The 22896-nt window shown below is 40.7% G+C and overlaps 1 non-coding gene across 1 annotated transcript; it reads right to left on the minus strand.

The window, feature by feature from the left end:
* Positions 1–3156: 3156 nt before the first annotated feature.
* LOC144999145 (small nucleolar RNA R71) lies at positions 3157–3263 on the minus strand. Its single transcript, XR_013660665.1, has one exon. It is a non-coding gene; the product is annotated as a small nucleolar RNA R71 (small nucleolar RNA).
* Between the last annotated feature and the right edge of the window lie 19633 nt (positions 3264–22896).

The following is a 22896-nucleotide window of genomic DNA, read 5'->3' on the forward strand; positions in this document are numbered from 1 at the left end:
TTCCTCTCTCTTGAGCAGAACTTTCGGTTCTTCCCTCTTGATAGGAACATCAAGTTCAACCATCGGTTCTTTAGGAACATCTTTGGCTCCACTTGTGCTTGGAATATCGAAACTGGAGGGTTTGTTGAGAGGTTCTGGTATGTATCGACCCTTGACTCTCCATGTTGTTTTCTCCGATAGTCCCACAGTTTCGTCTGCATTATCAATAGGAGCAGACCAGAAATAGTCTTCGCAACCTACAACATTATCTTCGTCAACCATTGTTCTTAATTCTGCCGTCTGCTTTTGAGTGACTCCAGTCGTAGCATAGACATGATTTGGCACGGTCTGGACCTTTTGATAAACCAAAGCTTTTTCCTTGAGTTTTGGTTTCTGTTCTTTTGACAGACGAGCAAACTCAACCGAATTTTCTGATATTATAGGTTTTTCACTCTCGGTTTCATTTTTCATAAATTTAGAACAATTAACCTCATCTTCTACTGAGATTTCACTCATCTCGCTTTCCGCATGAAATTCAGAAGAATTATCTAAGTTTATTTTATTATCCTTAACAATTTTAGCATTTGACAAGTCGAATGTATGTATAGTTTCAGTTTTAATCTTTAGCCTATCATTTTCATCTAAGATATCTTTTAACATACTTTTATGTTCCTTAGAATCGATGAAAATTTCTATCTTATCCAAACCTAGCCTATACGACATTGACGTTTCTTCAGAGGACACTTCTGATTCGCATTCTGCTATAACTTCATCTTCTTTAAATTCAAGAAAGGGCAAAATCATCTTATGAATTTTCTTACCAATTTCACAATTTAAATGTAATTGAGCAATATTAGTATAAAGACGCTTAGCAATCAAACAAAAAACATTTCTTTGTTTTAATAACTTTAAGTTGTCTCTTTGCAAATAAATACTTTCATCTCTAGCCCTAACTAACTGTGCTTCCTTCAGCTCAATCCAGATTCTCCTCTCCTCACTTTTTGAAGACACCCTGCCGAGTTGGTCAGTTAGGTTAGAATTTGCTAAGCGGGTTTGCATGAGGTTACTACTTAGTTAGAGAATATAGAGTTTAATTCATTTAATTCTTCTTGATAATCAGTTTTTGAAATTTTAAGAGACTCAAGAATAGAATGTACCTTTTTGATCAATCGACCGCAGTCGTTGATCTTCTCACTCACTGGCTTGGCTGCAAAACACTTATTTTCAGTCAGGTTCGGTTACGAATATGCACTCTCGGTTGATGGACCATCAGTGACGATAAAACATTTTCCACCCGAACCTTCATTCTTTGCCACATTCGCCTTTCCATGAGTGGGTCTTCTAACCTCTTCGTCTTCAGAGTCAGTTGACCATACTTCTACGCCACCGAACTCATCATCCTTAATGTTTTCCTGTATGATTAAGACATTCATTGAGCTATTGGATGCCTTTTTCTTTTTGACTTATTTTAATTTGCGCATATAATATGCTTCGTTGTCTTCACCCTCTCTCTTCTCAGCCATCTTTCTCAACATGCAATCTTTGGAAAAATGGTTTTTGCCGTGACAGTAGCTGCAGTCGTATCCAAAGTCTCCTGCAAGTGTCTTCTCCTTTTTCTCTTCATCCTTTTGAGAGGATACTTTCGGGTCATCCTTCGTCTTCTCAGAACTGTAGCTCCCCTGCCAGTTTCGGTTCTTGTTGGCGGGAAATTTTCTCCTTGCGAATTTCTTTGGATTTGTGATCATTAAGGCATATTCCTCACTTGTGAGCTCGCACTCTGACATGTCTGACTCTTCTGCTTCTTTTTCAGTAGTACTTTTTCCTTCAGAAACAAGAGCCAACGATCCCATACCTGAGACCACTTTCGCTTCCTTAGTTACAACACTTTCATGGGACTTCAGTCTCCCTACTAGTTTTTCCAGCGAGTACGATTTGAACTGTTCATGCGCCTTCACAGTGGAAACCGCCGCCATCCATTCTGGTCTCAGCCCATTAATGAACGTTACTTTCTGCTCGATCAGATTCCTCTCTATCCCATGCTTGATCATCTTACTTAAGAGATGATTGAACCAATCAAAGGTCTGTACAAGCTTCTCTTCAGGTTTCTGTTCGAAAACTCCAAATTCTGATAGCAACAGAGTTTGAATGGAGTGTTCCAGATCTTCATCAGTTGAGTAAAGTTGCTTCAGCCTATCCTAGATTTCTTTAGCAGTTGTGCATGAACCTACAAGCCGAAAGGTGTCAGATTGCAGGGCGAATCTTATCATCCGCATTGCTTTTACGTTACACAAGATCTTGTCCTTCTCATCTTGTGGCATCTTTTGAACATCTGTCACCAACTTGTTGTAATCTTTTTGCATCTTAACGATTGTGTTTGTCTCCGAATGTACAAACGGTCCAAGAGTGATAGCTTCCCAGATGAGATAGCCATTGTCTTCCGATCCAACCACGTAATCTTCAAAGTGATCAGCCCATACTTCGTAGTCTTGAGTATAGAGTATGGGTACTCTTGTTGTTGATCCGATGCTGTTTTAGATGTTAATTGGGTTTGTATGAGAATCTTCTTGAGACATGGTGAGCTGCTCAGAATCAAACCTGTAAACTTGAGATTAGGGTTTTATCAAAAATAGAGTTATCGTCGATATGAAGACGACGGCTTCTATTTATACGATAAAAGCGGAAACCCTAAAGAATTACGTATACAGAAGGAATGTGTATTGATCACACAGTCTTCTGCTCTAATACCAATTGTTAGAACAAAGTTCTATTAGGATCGTATGATTCTAAGCAAGATATAAAATAAGAACATAATAAGAACACAAGTATTGCGTTGAATGTGTCGAATGATTAATGAAAATAACACCTCAGAATAGCTCGATAAAGAACTTCAATCTGTAGAGGCGTTTAGGGTTACAAAAATCAACGTAATGAAAAGCTTATTAATATACACATACATGCATGCATATATATACTATAACCATAGCAATCAATCTAGATAAGTACGTAACTAATCTAGATAGACACGGATGGATAGGCCCAATCCGGATTACAAAACACTTAGCCCAAGACGCAACACAAATATACTCTACAAAAGCACTTTCACCCGACACCGTAACTACTTGGGCTCAAATGCATGAGCAATTTTTAGATCAATACTGTCCACCATCCAAGATTGCTAAACTCAAAAAGGCAATAGCCAATTTTGAGCAAAACCCGGGAGAGTCACTTTACGAAGCTTGGGACCGTTACAAAGGGTTGTTAAGAAATTGTCCCTTACATGACCTTAAAATTCAACAGGAGGTATCAATATTTTATGATGGGGTAAACGTGATGACAAGACAACTCCTTGATTCTCAAGGACCACTTACAAGGAAAAATTTAGGCGAAGTCAAAGAATTAATTGAAGAATTCGCAAAACACTCTCGCGAATACCACAACCCTAGGCAAGATGGAATCAAAGGCGGTGGAGGGGCCCAAAATGAATAAATAGTAGCCATGATGGCTATGCTAAATAATATGGACCGGAGGTTGACACAAATGGACCACTCAATTCATGCCATAAGAGTGGGTTGCGAGAGGTGTAGTGGTCCGCACTTGACCACGGGCTGCAATTTAGATGAGTTTAGGAACAGAAAAGCTCAAGTGTGTTACTCGAGTGGGGATAAGTTTGATGAAGACTGGAGGAAACCAAATAAGGAGTGGCTGCCATATGAAGAGTATATGAAGCAAAAAGAAGAGAAGTACAGGAAGATAGGTCGAGGCTTCTATCAAAAAGAGCAGCCACCAGCTGGGAAGAAACCCGATCTAGAGACCATGTTGATGAAGTTTATGGAAGCTTCGGAAAAGAGACACGATGCTACTGATTATGCTATTAATGAGCAACAAACTTTAATAAAGAATTAGCAAGCCTCCATCGATAACCTTGAAGTACAACTTGGTCAATTAGCCACTCTGGTTCATGAGAAGCTGTCCCCGAAGGCTCCTGAAATGAAGACCCAATCTCATGTAATGGCCATAGATATTGAAGAAGAGGCCATCTATGAGTTCCTGGAGGCATTAGAAGAAGAACCATAGCACCCCGATCCAAAACCAAAGAAGCCAAAGTCCGTAAGTGAAGGGGTTGATGAAACAGCTGCACCACGACGTGAAACTTGTCTGGCTATGTCGTGGCCCCTGTCTGAACAAAAAGTGCCTAATCCCGTTCCAAAGTATGAAATGCCTTTGCCATTTCCATCCCGAGTTGACCTTAGTCCACTGGAAAGAGAGCATCTGGAGTTTGTTAAGCATGTGAAGGGAATCCGGATTAATACCCCCTTTATCGAGTCCTTGTCCAAAATTCCCGAGTATCAAAAATTACTGCAAGCCTTGATAGACACCCGTAACCAATTAAAGAAACATTCTAAGGTGATTCGAAGTGAGCAAAGCTCAAAAGTTGTGTTGGGAGAGATACCTGAGAAGATGGGGGATCCTTGATGCCTCACTCTTCCATGTGAATTTGGTAACAAAATGAAGGTTAATGCTTTAGCCGATTGTAGGGCTAGCATTAATTTGATGCCTTATTCATTTTATCAGAAGTTAGAAATTCAGAAGATGAAGGCTACAAGAATGACTATTCACATGGCGAACCGTTCAGTGACACAGTCCCGGGGCATCGTGGAGGTTATTTTAGTGAAAAGTGGAAAATTTATTTTTCCAATAGATTTTGTAGTGTTGGATATGAAGGAAGACCCCGATGTTTCAATTATCCTTGGTCGTCCATTGCTTAACACTGCCAGAGCTCTTGTTGATATTCAAGAGTCTACGCTCACCTTGAGGGTTGGAGATGAAAAAGAAGTTTTTGGGATAGAAGATGGCTTCCAAAGGAATCATGTTAAAGAAGAGGTGTTCACAATCAATGAAGATAATGAACTAGAAGAACTGGAAAAGCTTATGGAAGAAGATATCAAGGCAGTTCATCAAGTCAAAAGAACAAAACATAGAGCATTTGTTCCATATTTGTTTGAAGTCATTGCTTACAAGAGTCCACCTTCTTGGGTAAGCAAGGAAGATGAGATGACAAGTGATGAAGAAGAGGTTACTTCAAGGGTGACAAAGCCATTAGTGAAAGAGGAGAAGGATGCTATGGAGTGCAGGGAGAAAACTAAAGGGACCAAACACAAGCTTGATGAAGAAGAGGTCAAAGATAAAAAAGAGAATTCGAAAAAGGCATATAAAAGACGTGTGCAAGCTTACAAGAGGCGATTAAAGAAACAAAAGATCCAACTGGAGATGGACTCTTCAGAACATTCAACGTAGGAGGCACGGAGTCCAGCTCAAGACTCCAAGAAAAAGAAGCGCTTCTCGGGAGGCAACCCGAGCTTGGTTTGCATTTTCTTTTCTTTTAATTTTTGAGTTTTAATTAGGAAAGATATCAACTCATCGTCTAATAACTGATACTTAGTAAGAATTAGCAGTGGGGAGCTTTAATTAATAAATAAAATATAAAGTAGTAAATTAAAAATTTGTTATGTAACTCATTTTTTGAAATCAGACGTAATCCACATCGTGGCTTGTCAATGTCACGTTGTGGTTAAAGAAAAATTACGGGGATAAGATGAAGAATTTTTTTTTAACAGATTATAATCTTTCACAGTCCATGACATGGCAAAGCCTGCCATCATGTGGCCTTTAAAAAGTCACCCGGGGGGGGGGGGGGGGGCATTTCTTAAACCCTTTGACCACACATTTCCCATTTGCTTGTTGCCTCACGAACGGAAACAAGGTCCCCACATCCGATTTCTTAATTTGTCTTCCAAATCCTTCACATTTTCTTGTCTTCTAACTCCATTTGGTATGTATTCTGTCCATTAATTGTAGTTATTAGTTACAATTTTTACATTTTCATGGTTAGGGTTTATGTGAATAATGAGATTCACGAAATTGGTTGACATTAGTTGTTGATTTTAGGTTGCATGTCCTTTGAATAGCAATAGGAACAAACCCCAAGTATTGATTTTGGTTAAAATCGTATATAGAGTGACCGATCTAGACCCACGTCCCGATTGCGGTTCACGACGTGGCGTGCTTGGCCACATCATGACTTCTAGGCAAACAGGTTAATTTTTTTAATGCTTTGGGTGTTTGCTACTTTGGTTTAATTTTATTTGCAGAAATGGGACCTCGAAGTGTTGTTCCACAGGAGGAAAATCCAATTGATGTGGCGAGTATTCATTCATTATATCGGTTTCCACAAAACATTCCCCGACCATTATTGACTACATATGAAAATCGGTTGGAATGGTTGTACAACAGAGAATTTGTGATAGCTCTGATTTTCGATTGGGGATGGCTCGGTGGTGTCGTAATGGTTGCTGAGCTAGAACGATATTGGACAAAAACATACGAAGGGGATCATTTTTCTTTCACTAATCACGGGTGGAGGAATTTTTTCATGATTCAAGAACTCGTGTACCGGGAGTTATCGGTGGAGTTTTTCTCTACCGTATGCTTCGAAGAACGTACCATTGACTTTACTTACAACCAGGCACTTGTGTTTCGGTTGGGCGGTGTTTATAGGGAGTGTAGTCATCGGGAGTTTGCTTGGCGAATGGGAATTTATACGGAGGTGGAGACTTAATCTCCGTTCTTCATACCATTTCTGCATGGGTGTGTTCGGGATTTTAATCCCGGTATTATGGATGTCCAGTTCTGGCGGAGCATTTCCAACCATGAGTACAATACTCGTGACTCTAGTGAGTCACAAATTTGGAATCCTGTTTTCCTATTTCTACATCGCCTTATCACTTTTTCTATAAATCACAAACATCATGGCGATAAAGTTCCTATTCAGAATTTGTTTTATCTGTGGAGTCTTATTACTCCTGGGGTTTGCTGTGATTTACCATATATGTTGGCGAGGTTCATGGGGAAGAAAGCAGCTAATTCTAGGCCCGGAAGTCCGATTACGGGAGGACATTTGGTTACTCGCTTTGCTCGGTCGTATCATATTTTGACTCACGACTTTGTGAGGAATCTTACCCGATTCCCGGACACTGATTTAACCATTCAAGTTTTGGGAGTTATGCGGGTAGTGGTGAATGTCGGGGGTGGTTTTGTTATACCGCCAGTAGATGACGAGCAGGAGGAGGCGCAACCAGAGGAACCACCAGCCAGACCGAGGCGAAGGAATGTTCGAGCTAGAGGAGAGATAGAGAGATGCTGCTCCACATCAATTACAAGGTGTACCCACCGATCCTTTTCAGAGTCGGGTGGGAACTTATTTGGATAACCTCCGGGGGCATGCTATTTATAATACCCAGCTTACTGAGGGTATTTATTCACATTTGGGTGTGACACGACCACCTTCTATGCCACCACATTATCCTTATTTTCCAACATAGGAGGAGCTTTGGAATATGCAGAATGATGGGGCAGGACCGAGTGGAGCACAGGGACAAGGAGATGATGATTGATTTTCTTTTCTATTTAGTTTCTTGTCTTTTGTTTTAAGTAGTTTTTTATGTTTGACTTTGGTTTGTGATATAAGACTTTGTTAACCTATGATGTTACTCTTTTATTTCTTTTGGGTTGTTCCGTTTTTCAGATTAGGATTTGAATTTTCAGAAGCACATAAGGCTAAGTCAAGAGTTGTGTTTGTCTAGTCGAGTCAAGGAAGGTTAAAGTCATGAGTCGGAACCCACAATTCAAGATAAGTGTGGGGTACGTTAGAGGGAGAGAGGTTACAGTTGAGAAGTATATTTACATAGAAGAGTCTTAACCCATTTAGACACTGGTCAAGCTGCTAGGATGAATAACGCAATGAGGCATTTTTTTTTTCTGACGTTCAGTTTCCACGACGTGGGCTTCTTACACCACGTCGTGGCTTTCGTCCAGTTTGAAGAATTGAAGATGCCTTCTGTTCGCGTTTTGATCTAAGTTCACGACGTGGTATTCTTTGCCACGACGTGAATCATTTCTTACTTTCCCACATTTTCTACATATTTGCACCCACTTTGAAGAACTGAAGTTTCAAGTCATGTTCGTGGTTTATCTACATATTCATCCAGTTCTACACCAACTTTATATTTTCGAGAGTTCTGTGTTTGAGATGCACGTTTTCCATGCTTTTGGAGATGCTCACACCACTATCCCAGGGGAGTCTGTTCCTTTTTCTTAATTTTGATTTATTCTATGCATACAATGAGGGCATTATATAGAATAAGAGTGGGGTAGGGGTAGAAAAAGTAAATTACTAGAAAATTTGAAAATTGAAATCTTTTAATAATTAAATCTAGTAATGATAATTTGAATTGTAGTTGCTGGTGTTATATGGGATGATCCGATAAAAGTTCAAATGTTCAGTTGAGCCAATACACGTTATAGTGCATTTGTGGCCTCCCTTATTTTAGTGAAATCATGGAACAAAACATAACCCGCTTGGTTTAAGGGATGCAATATGTTTAGCAGCCTAAACCTGAAATGTATCCAGGAAAGCTATGTCTTAACCAATAAAGGTTGAAGTTGAGCGCCCCTGCTTAAGCATGTAGGTTTTGAGCGAAAAAAGTGAGGTACATGTTAAAAAAAAATAGAATTGCAAGAAAAGTTTGAAGAATTTTGGAGCAACTAAAGTGAAGATCAAAAGATCAAAATTCAAAAAGTTGAAGATACCAGAAATCAAATCAAACAAGGTAGTGAATTCAAAGAATCAATGATTAAATTATTAAGGAAGTGAAGAATTCAAAAGAGCTCCATAGTGGTATCATAAATTGTATTTCTAGATTATGGATGCTTGGGTTTCTCAACCAAAAATAATTTGAGGTTAAGTGAGATTTATGTGGATGGATTCGGAGGGTTGCATAAAATGAGCATTTTCCGAAAGAAGTGGGCGAGTGTTTATGAAGATTGTGAGTATTTAAAGTAGGGGGATTAATTTAGGCAAAATTTAGACACAAATGCATGCATTGAGGTCTTGGCATAATGGCTGAGCTGGAATCGGATTGTCTTATGTGATGTTAGTAATAAAGGGTTAAGTTTAGATTTGCTTGAGGGTAAGCAAAGCCTAAGTGTGGGGTATTTTGATATTGCCATATTTATACCTATTTTTAGGCAATATTTAAGTACATTTTTATTAATAAGTTGATAATATGTTTAGAATAATGATACTTATGACTTTAAATTGTTATTTTCAGTCAATTAGAAGTATTTTCGAAGAGAGGGACCAAAAGCGACAATTTATAGAACATGGGAGACTTGGAACACAAGCGATGAAGAAATCCTCGGAAATTACTAAAACCATGACGTGGCATGGATGCCCACGATGAGTATTCTAGAAGATAAAGATCGTGTAAAGAAAGAGTCCTTGCCTGATACGGATTGCTTGGGGATGACGATGTGGCCGAGATAGCCACGATGTGGCGCAATATTTTTATGGATATTTAAGCAATGTTGGTCATTACGAATAGAGACATTTTTTGGCCAGAGAAAGTGATTCCATAAGGCGATTTTGAGCAGAAGAAAAGTCCTGGAAAGAAGCTTTCAACACCAAAAGAGTGAAGGTCTATAATTTAGGTTACTTATTTGTTACTTAGGAACATGTTTCAATATACTTTGATTTGTGTTAGCGTGTTAGTTGGTATTATGAGCAGCTGAATCTAGCTACTCTTGTTTAGCTAGATGAAGCTTCCAACTTATGAATAGCTTAATTTTTATGGATTTATTTAGTTGGTGAATTGCTTGTGTTGGATTTATAGTTACCTAGCATGCTTGTGTTTGTTTCTCTAGTTGCTTGATTTCATGTTCTGTGTAGCTTAGTGACCATTAACTGCATGAACTTGTTTACCTAATGATTTAGTGAACATTAAATTGTTAAAGCTAGGATTGACCAATCTTAGTTAGTAACTAGAGTAAATAAACTTAGTTGTGTTAGAGAACGTGGATTGTGGCTATATTGTGTTTGCATAATATATCTTACATAGCATATTCATATTCATAATTAGCTCTGTGTTTAATTGTGTGTGACCATACATAATTTGACATGAATTAATTAATTATTGGTAAAGTTAGACTTAAATTACTAATACAATTACAACCAACGTGATAATCCATAATTATTAGCTAGCCATAAGGACGAAGTGGATTCGAACTAGACAAGAGCGTTTTTACTTAATTGACTGAACTTGAGTTAAGTTCGTCTGATCTTGTAAAATCAGATAAAACCCTTTCTAAAGTTGTTAATAATTAGGTTAATTTGATAGCAAGTAGATTAATTAGTAACACCGTTCCCTGTGATCAACACCCGACTTACCCAATCTATAGTGTAATCTGACTAGGTACACTGTCTATAAGTGCACAGTTAGTTTAAGTTTGTTAGGTTATAAATATTAAAGTTAGTGGGTACTTTCGTGCACATCAAGGAGGCCTGAGAGTTGTGGTAAGGCGAATACAAGCATGAAGAGAAAAGCACTCTCCCCTGAAGAGGATCCGAGCAGACAAAACTAAAGCGCAGAGGAATCTGTGAATCGTCTTCAAAAAGCGATCCACCCAGGAACGCCAAGCTCCAACATACACAAAAGCACAGTTGAACCCCAAGGAAGCATACTCGGGGAACATCCAGGGTTCCAATGCACATACACCATAGGAACACTCCCCATTGAAGAAGTGTCTTGAAACCTGACGAGAGACATAACAACAATGTCACCGCTTGAGATAGCAAGCAAGTCGCTGTGAACACCCAACTATGATGATAACACCAAGAAGATGAACCAACACTCAGACATGAGCAGGCTCTATAAGGAAAATGTTGCCACGGAGCACACAAGCAGGTCTGAGGACGCGCATTAAGGGGAGTTCACACCCTAGGAGCCCATGGACACACCCACTGCTAACTGGCACACATGCAGCCTGCACCACTACCCCTACAATGAAGGGAGAAGCTCAGACTAGGCAGGTCTGGACCAAGGTAATGTGATCAAACTTTGAATGGATAAACATACCCCGAGGGCCAGCCCAAAAGCTAGGCATGAGTTAAGTTATGATGTAACCATCTCTCTTTCTTTACTTGCCAAACAATCTAGCTATTTCCAAAACCTATCAATGAAGTGAAGAAAGTTAGCTATAAAAAAACTAAAAAACTATCAGAATGTTTTTTTACAACTCAATCTTGATACCATTCACATAAGAGGTTGTACATGTTTACCAAATGATACCAAGGACTGATCATCCACATCATTTAAGAGGAACCATTTTGAGAATGTAACCATAGGCTTTAAAAGCTCATAACCTTTCCCTAAACACGTCAACTAAATCGAAAAGGCTACAAGCCCCGGTCATGTCATAGAATAAGGCTTCAAAGGCTCATAACCTTTCCCTTAAAACAAGCAATACCTAAGTCCTAAAAACCGATGATCTCGATTTGACTTAGATGATTAAGGCCAGAGACGAATCTAGGCCTAGGACTTAGAGCAAAGTCACAAAAAAGGTGACCACTAAAACCTTGGTTATAAAGGACACCCTAACAGAGTAAACTAGGCACAATGCCATAATCTAAAAACAGTGGTCCAAGACCTAAAGAGGGGACTAATCCCAAGCCCCAATATAAACCCTCATGATAAAACCAAAAAGTCCCTAGACATATATGGTCCCTAGGATCGCAAGCGGAGCAAATCTAGCAGATATGTCCATGTTCCTTAACATGAAAATGTCCATTCGACAATATAACCCAACCCTCCTTGGCCCAAGACTTAGAACAAAGTCTTCAAGGGGAACTAGAAAACTCTAGCTAAAAAAGAGTACCCAAACAAGACGAACCAGTCAAGGCTCATAAAAAGGGACCAATCAAGGTCTCAGCTCGAGAACACTTGCAAAAGACTAGAAAGGAAGGACGAGTCCCGAGCTCGTAAGTGCAAACTACCGGATAAAGCCAAATAACTTTGGTCAAGTACAAATAAACTATCACTTAGAAACAACATAATCTTTTGAACCTTAATACCATGCCAAACAAGCAGGAGACATTCTCAAATAGCTCTAAAGGCCAACACAAACCACCTGGGATAATGACCAAAGGCATAACAAACGAACCATTTTGTGGGTTTTGAGCACCATAACATCCCTATGGTGTACATACAACCCTAATGCTTTGGATCTAAGTTTTCTTAAGTTATACATGCAATTTCATTTTATACAAAGCATATACCCTAGTTAGCACGCAATTGGAGATATACAACATAAAAACTAGTTAGATGAATACCTCTTAGTTGTATCTTGTAATTCTTGATCTTCCAAGAGCTTAGTACCTCAAGTGTGATACCTCTAATAAGTTACAAACACCAGAAGCAAATGGAGGCTTGTGTGAGAGAGGTTAGGAAGCACAAATCAGCTAGGGTTTCACCTTGGAACTCTTATGGCCGATTTTTGTGATGCTAGGGGTTACATTTATAGAGTGGAATTCCTAGGGTTTCTTCCATGCAAACCCTAATTCACCATGACTCTTTACATTTGGTAGACCCTTTGGACTAAACCTTCATGGAATCTCATATATGTTTAGTCCATCCATAACCAACATGGATCATTGGCCTAAACTATAAGTATTAGTGATTTACCTTTTCAATCCCCGTAAATTTAATCAGTCTCTTTTGATCACTAAATTAATTCCAAATTAATTCTCGATCAATACCAATCAAATAATATGATTTCTCAATTAATATATCATTCATATAATATATTAATAAATCACAAATAACCTCTTTCTCAAATATCTAACCTATCAGATTGGTCCAGTGAAGGCAACTCAAAAGGACCATGCTACTATTGGGTCAAGTATATACCAATTATAGTTATGGGCTTAGACACCTAATCCACCAGTCTCCCACTTGGATAAGTCTAATAACTATAACCGCCAATGTAACTTCAAATTTCGATTAGCAATTGTAGCTCTCAAAAGCCATTCTCGAACTCTGACCTAGTCAATAATGACGCGTCCTTTAGATAAGGGATCATATATTACTCTGTTCTTCAAGATATCGTGTGGACAAAGATAAGGAATAAAGTCATACTCATTTGTCCAACAATTTGTTTCCTAATTTCTGATTTGTCTGACATAGAACTTAATTGAATACATCAATTCAATCCTGACCGGGCCCAACACATAAGTCAAAACAAAATCCTAGAGGGGTCCAAGATATCGTTTTTAATCCTCTTAGGATAAAAGGAATAGATAAACTTCAACTTATATGCTTGTACTAATCACTTGTTAAATTATACACAACAATAAATTTTATAACATCAAGTTACTGATATGTTTTCGTACTATCAATGCACAACCAACTCGTAATCAACAACTCGTATATCTCTGTTTCAAGATTATACGATATTATCGTCTCATAATCACTCATGATAAATTCCTTGAATTGATTCATGTGAGCGTGGGTTTAATCCAATACTCAAATCTTATTTCAAGAGCACTCATGAACGTTGTAGCAAACTTTTGCTATGTCTAAACACTTTAGACAATCTGCAAGCCAATTCATGATAGTATAACCTCATATCTTACTTCCAAAGTATTATTGAATATGGATATTTTGAATAATCATATTATTCTGGAAGTCAAAACATGAAAAAGTGAAACATAAAATAAATAATTGACAACAGACAGTAAGCTTTACTTATAAATAAAAACCTTATTATTTAATCAGCAAATGTCAATTACATTTATTTATTACACGTTTCTAACTGCTTATCTAATCACTAAAACTAATATTGTCCGTTATGCCAAGTTGGTATCAGAGCCTTGGTTGGAGGGATTTGGATGCACCTTCAGGTATGTTTGGACTCAAACTGGCATATGAGTTCTCTTTCACAAAAAAAACACCCTTCGCGCTACGAGGACCACGATCTCACTAGATCTATAGAACAAATACCCAAAGGATTTTTATGGGTAGGCGATGAAAATACAACTCTCACTACGAGGTTCGAGCTTGCCGTGAGTCTCTTGTCTTACGAAAGCCTTGCAGCCCCAATCCTTGATATGCGCTAACGAGGGAACCTTCCCTGTCTACATTTCATGAGGTGTTTTGGTAACCTTCTTAGTTGGGTTTAGATTAAGGATATGGGCGGCAATCTCTAAGGCATATCCCCAGAATGAGATAGGTAAGGAAGCTCGACTCATCATGGAACGAACCATGTCTAAAAAGGTTCCATTGTGCCTCTCAGCTACACCATTAAACTGCATTGTCCTAGATGGCAACAATTGTGAAACAATTCCACATTTTTTAAGATAGTCGTGGAACTCGATATTAAGATACTTACCACCTCAATCGGATTGGAGCATCCTTATCATCCTACCCAATTGATTCTTCACTTCTTGCTTAAACTCTTTGAAGTTTTCAAAGTTTTCCGACTTGTGCTTGATTAAGTAGATATATCCATATCTGCTATAATCGTCAGTAAATGTTACATAGAAGTGGCTTGCATCCCTTGTGGCAGATTTGAATGGTCCATACACATCAGTTTATATGAGATCTAACAAACCCTCACCTCTTTCACAAGTACCAGTGAAAGGTGACTTGATCATATTTCCAAGCAAATAAGATTCGCGCGTGCATCCGACTTCAAGTCAAATGAATCCAACACTCTATCCTTTTGGAGTTGCGCTATGCATTTCTTGTTGATATGTTCAAGACGACAATGCCATAAGCATGCCTTGTCCAAACCATTGGACAAATCAATATGTAATACATTATTTCCTAAGTTGTTTACAACCATCACAGTTTTGTACATACCACTACAAGGCAATGCTTCAAAATAAAATTTACCATCACAAAAACCATTAATAGAACCAATTTCATTGTTAAATGAAAATTTAAAACCTTTTTATACAAACCATGAAAAGAAATAATGTTTCTCACCATATTTGGCGAGTAGCGACAATTGTTCAAATCTAACGCTAACCCATTACTAAGCAATAAAGAATAAACTCCAATCTTGGTCACATGTGACACTTTTGTATTCCCCATGATCAAGTTCATCTTCCCGTGCTCCACATCCCTACTTCTTCTTAGACCCTGCAAATCAGAATAAATATGAAAACGACATCCTGTATCAAGGATCGAAGAAGTAGCATGTGATGAGTTATTAGATTAAATAGTGTAAATACTTGTGAAGGTGGGTTTTATCTTCCCATCCTTAATGTCCTACAAGTATTTAGTGCAACTTCGTTTCCAGTTCCCTTTTTCATGACAATGGAAGCACTCTGCTTCCTTTGGATTGGATGAGGGAGCAGCAGGACCACCTTTGGACCCACTAAAAGAGGATCCATCATGAGACTTTCCCATGTTGTTCTTTGAGGAAGCTTTCATCTTCTTTCCCTTCCATGTCCAATTTCTAGGATTAGGGTAGCAGCACTAGGAGTGGACACAACAAACTTGCCTTTTAAACTACTTTCAAGAGTTTTCAATAGGCCTTGAAGCTTACTTAGAGTGACTTCCTCCTTGTTCATATGATAAGTCATTCTGAACTGATCATAATAAGGAGGCAAGAAATGTAGGATGATGTCAATAGCCAACTCTTCGTAGAAATTGACATTCAAATTTAGCAAGCGGTCCACATATCTTTGCATCTTTTGCAAGTGAGCCGTGATGGACTCTCCATCCTTCATTTTTGTTGTTATCATGGAGGCAATGATTTCATACATTTCTTGTCGAGCACTCTGATGGTACCTTTCCATCAAGTCTTGGTGCATCTCGAAAGGCCAGAAGTCCTCATAGGATTTCTGAAGCTCAGAAGTCATAGTGGCTAACATGATGCACGACACCTTTGTCGCGTCCTTCTCATGAGGCCTATACTCAGCCAATTGCTCAGGAGTAGCAGTTTCTTCATCAATCTCCTTTAGCTATTTGTCAAGGACATATTCCTTTTTCTCGTAGCGAATGCCCATGTGAACATTTCAAATCCAGTCATTGAAATTCGACCCATCGAAAATGACCCTCCCGCCCGCACATGTTCATGAGGGAGAAAGAGCCATAAGCATTTGAGTTGTAAGCATTGTTTGAAGAAGACATCTAAAAAGAAAGACAAGTTTTATTAGATATAAATTCCTTAATATAACACCCAAATGAAATATTAAGGTTAGGACCCAACACAGTATTTCACAATTCGGAATAGGGATGCCGTAATCCAATTGCAAAATATTTGAAGGTAGGTAAATGACGATTTACCAATTTTGCAAACCAAATGTAACTCCTGTCCCATGTATTATTTAATTTATCTAATTTTTAGGGTTTTGTTCCTGGACTCGGCGAGTTGGGGTGCTCCAACTCATCGAGTAGAGACTATTACGAGGACACGAGATTTGGATGCTACTCGACGATTCGGAAGGCCCCGACTCGACGAGTAGGCACTACAGAGAAAAAAATCTAATTTTTAGGGGTTTACACCCTATTTAAGGAACTTATGGATCATTTGTAGCCTCCCTCATCGTCCTTGCAACCCAGAATGAAACCCTAGCCGCATAGTTGAGCTTCCTTGAGTGTGTGTGAGCCTTAGAGAGTGAAACTTGTGCCTTTGTGAAGGATTTTAGAGCTTGAAGAGGAAGTAGCAAGGAGAAGAATAGTAGATCCGACATCTACTCTGTATTGGCCATCATCTTGAGGTATAAAGGCGTGACCTTGATCTCTAGTTGCTTAGATCCCTTTTCTTGGATGTAGATGGCCATTTTTGGTGCAAAATGGAGTCAAACTCAGATATGTACTTATCACAAGGATATGGTTCCAAATATGGACTTCTAAAGGTCCCCAATGAGATAAAGTTGCTTTCTTTATCTATCTTAGCCCCTTTCCATGCACTAAAACGTTATAGGAAGCTTAGTTTTGATGTTATAGCCTTGGAGGGCCTTGCATGCACGTAAAGTTTGCAATTTTACGTGGTATTTGCACTAGGGGAGGTTGGATCTAATGTTTGGGACCTTGGATCCCACTGGAAAGGAATGAAGGAACTCGTTGAGTCCCTTAGTCGACTCGATGAGTATGGTAGAGTTTACCTGTTTTTGAGATTAAGGGTGATTTCGGTGATGGATTAGAGTTTTTGATCTACATGGGTTTTCGGTCTTCTGGACATTGAGGAACTCGAAGAGTTACCAAAGTAACTCAGCGAGTTGAAGAGTTACTCAAGTAACTCGACGAGTTGTTGGATGCACTCGACAAGTTGAGGTCAACATTGACTGTTGACCTTGACTTTGACCAGGGTTGACTTTGAGGGTATTTATGGTATTCAGGGATCGTGACAAGTTAATTACATGATGATTATAGGCAATTGAATTGGAGCAGCAGTTGGGCTATATTGGATCTTAGCTTGTCATTTCAGCATTCAAGAGGTGAGTCTTCTCATCATACTAATGGGTCTAAGGCACCAAGGCCGACCCATTTTATGATATGTGGTACACTAGTTGTAGTAGAGATATGTGGTGTGATAGTTAGCTATATGCTAAGTGGTGTTCTAGTGATTATATGATATTTGCATGGAAGACCGTAGGGGGAGCCCTTGGTAGTTAAATATAAGACTTTGTGGGGGAGCCCATGGCGCATTGGAGTAAGACCCTGGAGGGAGAGGTTTGTTATACTATTGCATGGAAGACCCCGAGGGGAGCCCATGACAGTTGGATATAAGACCATGTGGGGGAGCCCATGGCATGTAGGTAAAGACCATGGGGGGAGCCCATGGCATGAAGGTATAAGACCCTGGAAGGAGCCCACGACATCCTTATATGATAGTATGCATGACTTATGTTATTTATGTAGTTGTTATAGCTGATATGATATGTGTTATGTTGATTGTGTGTGGGGTATGCTTTGGGGGACTCACTAAGCATTAGCTTACAGTTTGTGGATTTGTTTCAAGTATATCTGAGCCCAAGGGCAAGGGCAAGGCATGATGGCACGACGTGCACTCTCTTAGCCATTTTTTATGGGACACTCTGATGCTTGGAAATAATATTGTTATGGATATGAATTTGAAAACAATTGTATTAACATTTCACAGTTTATGGAAAATTGTTTTGACTATTAAAAAATGAAAATTTTCTTTTGAAAATTTGGGTTGTTACAAGTTGGTATCAGAGCCTTGGTTTGAGGGATTCTGGCACACCCTCGGGTGTGTCGGGACTCAAACTAAGGAAATGGTAAAATTGTTTTCAAAAATACAAATGAAAGTTTAAACTTTTAAAGAATGGAAAAGAGGAGAGTGCAACGTGAGTGATCGGCCGGTCCAAGTAAGTAGTTCCCCAATATGTTAGCCATGTTATACTGATTCTTGAGCTATGATAATCGTATGGATCTTGCTATGTGTATGTTTTTAAAATTGTATATGTTTAGGAGCTTATAGCCTTAGAATGACTGATTTCTGTTCCTCATCTGGTTGTGGTCCTAGGGTAGAATCTATTATTCGATAGTCTATTTGATCCTTTTATGTGTATAATTTGCATGCATAAAGGCAACCGGTTATGATTGGAATGATTGATACGGGTAGAGAAAATCTTAGGGTCGCCGAGGGTTTGAGATATGCGATAGTCTGTGCGATATGATTTATTTTGGTACGAATTAGAAGTTATCTGGTAGAGCCCTGGGGAAGGTACAGGTAGGTGTGGAAGGTAGTATTGGGCTCGTACTACTGAAAGCAAAGGACCTGTACCCGAACCAGTGTTAGACCTGGAAGCTCTAAGGATGACTGGTGTGGGAGGATCCCCTCTATAGACATACTGATCATTATGTTTTATGGTATTGCAGTACAGTATGGTGGTGACACGACACAAAGATGGGGGATCAGGATCGGGATTTGGATCTGGGCCGGGCGATGGTACCGAGCCTATTGCCGAGAGATTGCGTGAGCTCATCGTAGCCGAGGTTACAAGGGGCATCCTTGATGCTACCCCAATTATCTTTAGGACGGTCAAGGAGGGTATGATAGAGATTATGGAGGAGATGCTCAGGTCATTCAGAGCCGAGATCACGGCGGGCCAGGTCGGGGCCCAAACTCCCTCGTTCCAGGAATTCAAGGTGTGCGGAGTGCCAGATTTTTTCGGGGTTAGGGACCCCATTGTTAGCCGACGCTGGGTGGTGGATATTGAGAATGCACAGCGCACGAGTTCTTGCCCGGATGCGGCAAATGTGAGTTTTGCTTCATGTATACTAAGAGATCGAGCCCAAGACTGGTGGGGTGAGGTAACTAGTCAGGTGGGAGCAACCGATGTAGCTGAGATGACATGGGCCGAGTTTGTTCGGCGAGTTGATTTGTAGTTTGTACCAGCTATTGAGGTGCAGCGGTTAGTGAGGGGGTACCAGGAGCTCCAGCAAACCACCGAGACTGTGGCAGAGATCACTGCCAAGTTTTTGGATCGAGCATTGTTGATCCCATAATATGCTACCAATGAGGACATGTGGAGGAAGAGATATCATTCCATGATGAGGGATGATATTTGAGAGTTTGTGAGCTTTACAGGGTGTAAAAACCTTAATGAGATGGTGGAGAAGGCCCGTGAGCGGGAGATGGAGTTGGACTTCCGCACCAAGCAGAAGCCGGAGTAGGCACAGGAAGTGGTAGGTCAGGCTAAAAATCCTAATAACTCAGATACTTCCACTAGGGGCCAGCAGGGACGGGGCCAGTGTGCCAGTGCGGTAAACCGTACAGTGAAGCTTGTCAGATAGCAGGCTCGGGATGCTACGCATGTGGCTAACCGGGTCACTTGATCAGAGATTTCCCCTAGAAGGGCCTGATATGTTTCCACTGCAACCAGACTAGCCATAAAAAGGTCGATTGTCCGAGATTGTAGGGAGGGGGAGGAGCAGTGGCGGTGCCTACGCCTGCCACGATGAGGATTACAGATGGCCGCCCTACTAAGGTGGATACTCTAGCAATGAAGATCCGCACATTTTAGTTGACCACCGAGGAGGCTCGAGCAGTCCCAGACATTGTGGTTGGTACGTGTAGATTCTTCTTTGCTATATGTTTATATGCATTGCTTATGTGTACATTGTGCTTATGTATAGGGACCTTTTTGGTCAATGGTATGTCGGCTCATGTTTTGTTCAATTCAGGAGCTACCCGATCATTTGTGTCTCTTGCGCTTAGCAAGAAGTTTCAAGATGCGCCGGGAACTTTGAATTTCCTACTCGAGGTAGAGATTTCAGGTGAGCGCACTGTGAGTGCCTGAAGGGTGTATCGGGACTATGTACTGAATGTGATTGGAGAGAGGTTTCGTATTGATCTAGTCCCGATACCGTTGTGAGGGCTGAAGGTGATTGTCGGGATGGACTGGTTGGGGGCCAATGGGGCCATGATTGATTGAAAGCGCCAGTTGGTGGGGGTTCGAACCCCAAGTGGGGGAGAACTGGTTATTCATGGTGAGAAGGCCTCGCAGGGGCCAACCTGCTGTTCAGCTGCGAGGTCTAGGAGATTATTGCAGCAAGGATGTACATGATTTCTGGCCTATATCTTAGATACGAGGGTTGAAACCACGACAGATGTGGACAGTGTGTCGGTTGTACAGGAGTTTCGGGACGTCTTTCCCGAAGAGTTACCAGGGGTGCCTCCGGAGAGGCAGGTGGAATTTCACATTGATATAGTGACGGGTGCCACATCGATAGCAAAGGCACCATACCGGCTAGCACCGCCCAAGATGCAGGAGTTATCTACACAACTTTAGGAGCTACTAGACTGAGACTTTATCTAACCAAGCAGTTCCCCATGAGGAGCTCCGATCCTATTTGTAAAAAATAAAGATGGGTCACACCAGATGTGTATTGATTATCGAGAGATGAACAAACTCACGGTGAAGAACCATTACCCATTTTCGAGGATTGATGATTTGTTCGATCATCTGCAGGGCGCGTCTTGGTTTTCCAAGATTGATCTACGGTCAAGATACCACCAGATGAGGATTCAGGATGAGTATATACGAAAGAAAGCTTTCAGCACTTGGTATGGTTACTCTGAGTTCATGGTGATGCCATTCGGACTCATGAATGCCCCAGCAGTGTTCATGGATCTCATGAACAGGGTCTGTAGACCGATACTGGATCGGTCAGTGATCATTTTTATTGATGACATCCTAGTCTATTCTAAGACCAAGGAACAGCATGAACAGCATCTCAGAGAGGTATTGTTGACCCTGAGGGAGGAGAGGCTGTATGCCAAGTTCTCTAAGTGTGATTTATGTGTAACGTCATAAAATTTCCAACCAAAAATTTTCATTTTTACAACCATCGAAACATGAGTAATAAGTTTAGATTCCAAAGTAACAATGTAGTCACAACCGATTACATAACAAAAGATAACAAAATAGTTTCCCCGAGTGTGTGTACGGTCACACTGGCGCCTTCCCACGGTCCTCACTAGTACCTGAAACACATAATACACAACTGTAAGCATAAAGCTTAGTGAGTTCCCCAAAATACAACATACGCACATACGCCTTTCCAGGCCTTGACCTTCCGGTCCTTGTGTCTCAGGGGACTTCCGTCCCGACTGGGTAAACCTTCCGGTCCTACCCACATCAACCTTACAGTCCATATGACCACGCCTTCCGGCCCATATCATGTTGCCTTCCGGCCCAAATCAAACATATCATGCATGGCACATATAACAAATAACTTAACACACATAAGGCATATATCTCATATCATATTCAACCTTCCAGTCACACAGTCAAAACCCTTCCGGGTACAGTATAGTGAGAAGACTCACCTCGTATGCCGCGCTAAGTCGCTAATCGTGAATCCTGAAATCACTCGAGCTCGAACCCTCGAGCTGCAATCCTCCTATGATATTATAAATCTATGATTATTACTTGTACCACAAAGGTGGGCCATCCTTATCAAGTCAACACAGGTTGACTTGGTCAGTTGTCTTTAATCAATTTGGACCGGACTCGGCGAGTGCACACTAGTGACTCGGCGAGTCTACGTATTTTAATCAACTATCAAGGTTTTTCCCTTTTGACTCGTCGAGTACTCCCCTGACTCGACGAGTTCCCACTGGGCCTGAATCACAGGGCCACCGCGACTCAACTCGCCGAGTCGAAGGTCAACTTGGCGAGTCCCAACCTGACTCGGTCCACCTGTCAAAACCTTTCCAACTCTTTGCGACTCACTGAGTCGCCCTCAACTCGGTCCGGACTACACACAGGATGGTCTCAAGGACAATCTTCAAGCGACTCGTCGAGTCTGTTCTTCAGACTCGGCGAGTCCATGCCATGCACCAGCTAAAACTGGCTTTTGCGGTCAGATCCGTTCCATACATACATAGATCTGGCCTTCCCAAGCTTATTTGTCACGTAAAGTCTCGGTCTTGGTTGCCATGCAATGCATACAAGGCTTATTTTGAAGAAACAACCTCTAATATGGCAAGTTTAGCTTCTAACTCAAAAAAATGGACATAAAGCTTGTCATAAGGGGTCTCCTGGACCTGCTAAAGTCCAGATCTAGGTTCCATACCTCCATGGGACCTCTCATACTTCTAATTCAAGCCAAGAAATGCAAGAAGAAACCCTAGATTTGGCATATCAACACAAAACACGATGTTTGGCTCTGAAAATTACCTCAAGAAGACTCCCTTGGCGAAGTAGCAATAGATCCAAGCTCCCCAACTCTTCATGCTTGATCCTCTCCCTCCTTTCCTTGCAATATCCCACAAAATAATGAACAAAAAGCCTCCAAACACTCTCACAAGGGCTCACAGACGTATGTGGGATCTTAGGGTTCAAGGTGGCCGCATATGAGGGCCATAAGGTCCTTTAAATAGGGCTTAGGGCCGGGAAATTAGGGTTTCATCAAACAGCGCGGACTCGCCGAGTCCATCCCTTGGACTCGTCGAGTCCGGACGCGAACCCCCGCCCAAAACCGCGACCCGACTCGGCGAGTTCGACCTCCAACTCACCGAGTCCCCTCACAAAATGTC

This window comes from Lactuca saligna, chromosome 5, assembly GCF_052625555.1.
Source record: "Lactuca saligna cultivar CGN05327 chromosome 5, ASM5262555v1, whole genome shotgun sequence".
Classification (NCBI taxonomy): domain Eukaryota; kingdom Viridiplantae; phylum Streptophyta; class Magnoliopsida; order Asterales; family Asteraceae; genus Lactuca; species Lactuca saligna.